A 6,597-nucleotide genomic window follows, 5' to 3' on the forward strand; every position below is an offset into this window, starting at 1 on the left:
ACATTGAGAGTGAAATGGTGGATATTTGTAATCTTGAACCATTTAATAATTAGAAGAACAAATCTTCCAATACTAGATTTTCCATATTGAGTAGAGTTATTTGGAGTTTACAAATGTTAAAGAATGTCTTTCCATGGATGAAAATTAATGATTACTACGAAGAAGATGATGATAAAACTTCAACACTGAGTGTGTATGGGGAACTCATTTACTTTTTCAATGAGTCCAACTTCAAACAAACAATCTTCCCAAACCTTTCTGAAACAAATCTAGGAAAAAGAGGGAATATGGATTCATCCAAGATCCAAGATTATTCATGCACCTTAATTACTACTCCTAGAGGTTGAATGAACTCTATTGAAACATTACTAGTTTTTCTATGCATGGATAATTTAATCATGTTGCCATTGATATACATAATACTTGTTGGTGGGTTGTTTGGATACTCATGACTTTCATATATACTTAGAAAATTTTAGTTGAAGATCAATCATTGTGTACAACTTAATTGGTACAATTTTTAATGGGTTGTATATTTTATCTTGTATAGTTATGGTGTTAAAACATGGTCATGATTTCTCATAAGATTGTCTTCAATCCAAGTGTTTCAAATTGAGTAAAGGAAAGCTAATAATTATAAAATTGATATGTTTAGCAAATGCACCAATATATGCAGTCAAGGTAGCTCTATTTATTTTCTTACTAATTAATTTGGTTTTAAATGTCCTAATGCATTCAATAATAACAACAAAATTTAAAAATCAATGTACAATTGATAGAGGTTATTTCTTAAACTTTTGAAACCCTTGATTTTATAAAAATGAATGTGTAATTGATTGAATTCATTTCTTAAAAAAATGCTAAGAGAAAATATTGATTATAACACTTAGGCCCTACTTGGTTTTTTTTTTTTTTTTTTTTAAATGGAAAGGGTAAATAAATCAAAATAAGTGATTAGTGGGTTCTAATTAATTATGACATTATTGATTCCCTTGTACTTCCAGTCCTTCAATCATCGACTATTTGGGGAATAAAGGAAAAGGACCTGCACTATCCTCTCTATTTTCGTTTGGCTATGGAAAAACATTGCCCTAATTTCTTCATTGGCTGTCAGTCACCAAAACAGATTTTCGTATTCTTCATCAGACTCTCGATTTCGTCTTTGTTTCCGAGAGATAAGCAAAGCCGGATCTAAGAATTATAGTTAGGGTGAGCTTGAATTTAAATAATAAATTATATATATAATGGACGTTATATTATAATGTTTTAATAAGTTGAGGTCTAAGAAATTTTAAAATATAAAACTCATCTAAAATAATATATATATATAGCTAAATTTTGTTCAATACAGAGGATCAAGTAATCGACAATAAAATTATCTTTAATTTTATTGCCAAATTTTGTATTCACCTTTTTTTATTGCTGAAAATGCTCTATCAATCGTAGTAGCGGTAAAAACATATGTTATAAAATATTAATCAATCTAACATAAATTTGTGGATACAGTTTTGACATTTCAATTGAATGATGTTCAATGTTATAAGAGAAAATTGGAAGACTTTGACTAAATTGATTTTAATTTTAGAGATTGTGGATGGAGGGTTTTCACTAGTTTGACAATCTCTCTTAAAAAAAAGTAAAGTTATCAATGTATTTCTTTTCTTTTGCCGTAGATTAATGTTCCATTTTTATATATCTATACATAATTTATTATAGAATGCTATTTTGATAATTAATTGAAGTTTAAAATATGTTTATATTAAACTTAAAAAAAACTCAATTATTCAAATTAAATGAGTATTTTATCGAAAATTTGAATGTAAATATTACAAAACTAAAAAAAAACTAATTAATAATTTTTATCAAACAATTAGAGTGCAATGATGAAAAAATAGAAAAAATTGATGTGATACTAAATAAATTCTTAAAATTGTACATTCAATTAAATAAACATAAAATTAGCTATAAATATCATAAATATAATTAAGTTGACGATTATAATAATTAAAAATATTAAATTAGGGAATAGAATTAGAATGAAAAAATTAAGAAAGATATTCTATTTTTTCAAAAATTGAAAAAATAAATATAATTAATTTAGATGGAAATATTTAGTGGAATATGAAATTAGTGAAATACAAATATTTATTTAGTTGGTATTCTATCATTGTGAAACTATGGAAAAAATTAGCGTATATGAAACAAGAATTATGGTATATTGAAAAATTAAAATGAAAGGATGCACTTATCAATGGAAAAGATTTTAAATTATTTGATTATGTATATATAAATTTAGGGGTGGGCTTTAAGCCCACTAAGCACACAAGTGCATCCGTCCCTAGGGATCATTTTCCATTCTTTCTTGAATTTGGTTGTTTTCTCTTAGTCAATCAATTTTTTCCTAAAATTCTATATTTTTTTTTTGCTTACATTCCTTCTTGTTACTATCTAAAAAATTCATGAACACATTTGATCTTTTTTCACCTGAAGTGCTAAAACAATAAAATATATATTTTTTAATTACTGCGTTAAATATAACAATTATAATTCTTCGTATAATTTTAAATCCGAATTGCTATATTTGAGACGGTTTTTCGATTTGAACTAATTACTGAGATGAAACACACAATGTTTGTGACTCTTCCATACTACTGTTATATAATTTTAAATATATAATAAACATATACCATTTTATTTGGTTTTCAAATCATCTTGAATGCATTTTCTCTCTCTTATTTTTTCTAGGGTTTCAGTTCTTCCCCGTCGATATCATTTCCATGGGAAATCTTTCTCACACTTGGAATCAGAAGCAGGACTCTGATCCATATCTGAACGGCAAATAGTATGTTTTCTTCAATTTCTTTCGACTGTTAATTTTTAGATCCTGCATTAGTCTCTTCCATGTCTACTGCTTTTGCTGAATGGTTAGATTTATAATATATATAGAGTCGCTGTTGAATATGTGGAGAAACAGATGAGACTTGCCGGCTTTGTTTTGATGCTCGTGCTTGGAAGACACTGAATGATCAGATTGTTCTCTTGTCAAAGAGACGTGGTCAGTTAAAGCTGATATGAATGAAATTGGTTTGAAATTTTCACTTCTTTTATTATGTTAGAGTTCTCATGTTTTTCCTGGTCCTTCCTGAATTTTATCTTCCATTTCTTATGTAATGGAAATGTTTCAATCTTATTTGAACCTCCTGATGTTAGAATTGGATTCAATTTGTAATTTCTTCGAATCTTCTGTGTGTTCTGATTATTTGGCTTAGGATTTTACGTTTGGAGCCCAGGACTTGTATTATTAGGTTTATCATTTTAATTCTTTTCAGCTGCTAGTTACATGCTTAGAATGCCGGTTGAGTTCACTGACTGTTTTTCCCCTGTGCTCGATAAACATTATAAGTCTTGTAATGTTGTTGAAAATACTTAGTGAATTTTGGCCAGTAAATATGATTTATGGTGCACACTATAACCATCTTTGTTATTTAACCAATACTTTTGAAACATGGGGAGTATATGTTCTCTGGCCACTAGTGTTTGTTGGTTGGTTCGTTTTCAAAATAAGTTTAGTATTGTGCAAGGCATACGATTTTCAGAACCTTTTGAAGTGAGGAAAACGGGGAAATAAATAACTCATGTCTTGTATGAATCATCTTATGTAAGAGAAGAAAGGAATTATAGAATTTATTGCGTTTATAGGTCTGTGAAAAATGGAGATTGTGTACCATCTTTAAGGAATAACTGATTATTATTATTTTGTCGATACATATCATAGTTTCATTCTTAAGGAAGTTTTTCTTTTCCTGGGTTCTGATTCTCGGCTTATCCTACAATTTGACAGGTGCAAAGAAAAATGAAGGGATAATTCTAGTTGCTGATAGTATGGTATTTTCTTGCATGTTTCCTTATCTATGCATTTTCTATTATACTCTTTAATTTCTCAAAGATTTTATTTTCTAAGAAGTTTCTTGTTCCCAAATAGGCTGTAACCGCAATGGTCCAGCTAGCAATGCAATATATTGAAACTAAGATTGAGCTAATTAAGACCCTTAATAGCGTATCTGCTGGAAAGGTGAGCAAAAGTTTTTGCATTGATACCCTTAAAAATACATAGATTGCTGATTCATCTGTTTCTTGTTGGTTTTTATTGTTGTATGATGCAGATATATGTTGAAATAGAGAGAGCACATTTGATTAAGAGGCTTGCAAAGATTAAGGAAGAACAAGGACAAGGTATGACATCAGAATAGAGCATTTCAGTCTGATCAAAGGCATGATAGTAGGAAATTTTGTGAATTTCTCTTTTTAGTATTTCCTAACAGCAGATATTTCCATTTGAAATTCACAGCTGCCTGCAAAGGATGTGTATATTTCTTACCATCCTCTAGCACATATTTTTGACAGAGATTGAGGAGTGTGTTATATAAATCGAGCCTCAGTTGGTATTTTGGCGCAAAGTAAGATGATGAATACTATCAACTACTATATTTTCATGAATTTTTTTTCAAGATGAATCACTCATATCTAACAATACAGGATGTAAAATTGTTGTTTGAAGACGTTGGTGAGTTAAAACATTCCATTTTTTTTCAAGATGAAAATGTGAGCACAAAAAGAAGGTTACTTAACAAATAGGTTCGAGATTCCCTGGAAAACATCCTTGTGAATAAAACAAATTAATAGTTGTACAGTATTGAGCAAAAAAACAACGGAATTAATAACTTGTAAGCAGATTATTTATTCCAGAAGAATAATTCTGTTTTTTTTTCTTCAAAATGTTAGATTTGAAAAAAAATCGTTTGATAAGTGATATCAGATAATTTTTTTTTTTGTGAGTGTATTGCCCAATATCCCCTTTGGATTGTAGGTCAAAAGACAAAACTGCCCTTTAAATTGTAGGTGAATAAAAATGAAGTGTATTTTTTTGTGTGTAGGTTTTAATAAAAATAATTTGATTGACTATGGGATAAGGGAATTAACTCAAAATAATTCTACATTGAACAAGGCCCAACTATTAACCATTTTGTCAACTATCTTGTTACTTGTTTCTATCGTCTTATGATCCACCATAGAACAATCTGGATCATTTTCCATTCCTTCTTGAATTTGGTTGTTTCTCCCGGCCAATCCATTTTTCCCAAAATTAATTTTTTTTGGTTTACATTCCTTCTTGTTTCTATCTAGAGAAGTTCATGGACACATTTTATATTTTTTCACCTGAAATAACACCTGTTAAAAAAATGTTGTGTTGCTAACTCTCTTCCATTTTTTTTTCTTTGCGAGAGACATATGCAAGAATGCATGGAAGGTAATCCAAGTGCTAAAACAATGAAAAACATGTCAAGGGATTTTGCTGTTCTTACTATTCATTTCACAATGAGTTCCCCTAAGGTATTTGAGTTCCCCTAAGGTATTTTTATTTAATTGTAAATTTTTGTTATATATTTTAAATTGGAAACTTCCTCTTATTTATTTCAATTATGTTTTCTTCTATTGGGTGACATCCAATATCTTCTATTGAGTTTCCCTATTGATGATTTAATTATTTATTTCAATTATGTTTTCTTCTATTGGGTGACATCCAATATCTTCTATTGAGTTTACCTATTGATGATTTAATGATCATGTACTAAAATTACTTTTACTTCTTCATTCCACTTCTCCTTCGGTAACATCTACGGACATTAAACTTTTCAAGCAATAGTCACATCTTGATGTGAATCATTTTGAGCATAAATCTTATACCAAACAAGTTATTATCCATTTCTAAGAGTATTTTATCACCACTTTTTGAATAAGTGACTAATTTGATCAAATTTAGAGGAATTTGTTCTGTTAATCAACCTTGACCAAGAAAGATTTTCCACAACATAGTTTATAAGTATCCACAAATCTATAACCTTGGTACCAGAATAGTGGTGTCAGATCAATGATAAACATTCTTTTAAAATAGTCATATGTGAATAGAAATTAACATCACGATATTTTGGTTGTGGGAGTACTCGGTATGTCTCTGTCCCGATGTCAAAGGCAACCATGAAAGATGTGTTATCGATACTTACTGACATGCATTGTATCTCTCCACCGACTACTGTATTACTAATCTCCTTGAAATCAGGAGATTTGTTTGGATATTTTCTTTGACTTGCTCCAGACATTGAATCTCATTGTATATACTTTGATCTCGTAGTCATTTTGTACGACAGTTAGTCTCACAACTTTGTAATCGTCGTTGCTCTTAACGAATTCGAAACCGTAATTAGAAATTTAGCGATGTTAGAGTGATTAGGTATATGTACGGATTCGAAGGGAAGTTCGATAGATCTTATTGTCGACGGATTCCACAAATAAACGACGGATAATGATAATGGAGAGGATAGACTTCGTCTATTTGTTGAATCCATCTATCGAACTTCCTTTCGAACCCGTACATAACTTTAACCAGTCTAACCTTCGCAAGATTTTTAACAACGATTTCAAATTCGTTAAGAGCAGCGGCGATTATAAGGTTGTGAGACTAACTGTCGTACCAAATGACTACAAGGTTAAGATATATACATTGAAATTAATGCCTTGAGCAAGTCAAATAAATATCCC

General features: G+C 29.7%; 1 long non-coding RNA gene across 1 annotated transcript; it reads left to right on the forward strand.

Moving 5' to 3' along the window:
- The first annotated feature begins 3,767 nt into the window (after positions 1-3,767).
- Positions 3,768-5,395, forward strand: LOC124917642. Its single transcript, XR_007097172.1, has 5 exons — positions 3,768-3,885; positions 3,983-4,072; positions 4,164-4,233; positions 4,349-4,457; positions 5,284-5,395. It is a non-coding gene; the product is annotated as an uncharacterized LOC124917642 (long non-coding RNA).
- Positions 5,396-6,597: the final 1,202 nt, after the last annotated feature.

Source organism: Impatiens glandulifera, unplaced genomic scaffold (genome assembly GCF_907164915.1).
Source record: "Impatiens glandulifera unplaced genomic scaffold, dImpGla2.1, whole genome shotgun sequence".
In the NCBI taxonomy this organism is placed as follows: domain Eukaryota; kingdom Viridiplantae; phylum Streptophyta; class Magnoliopsida; order Ericales; family Balsaminaceae; genus Impatiens; species Impatiens glandulifera.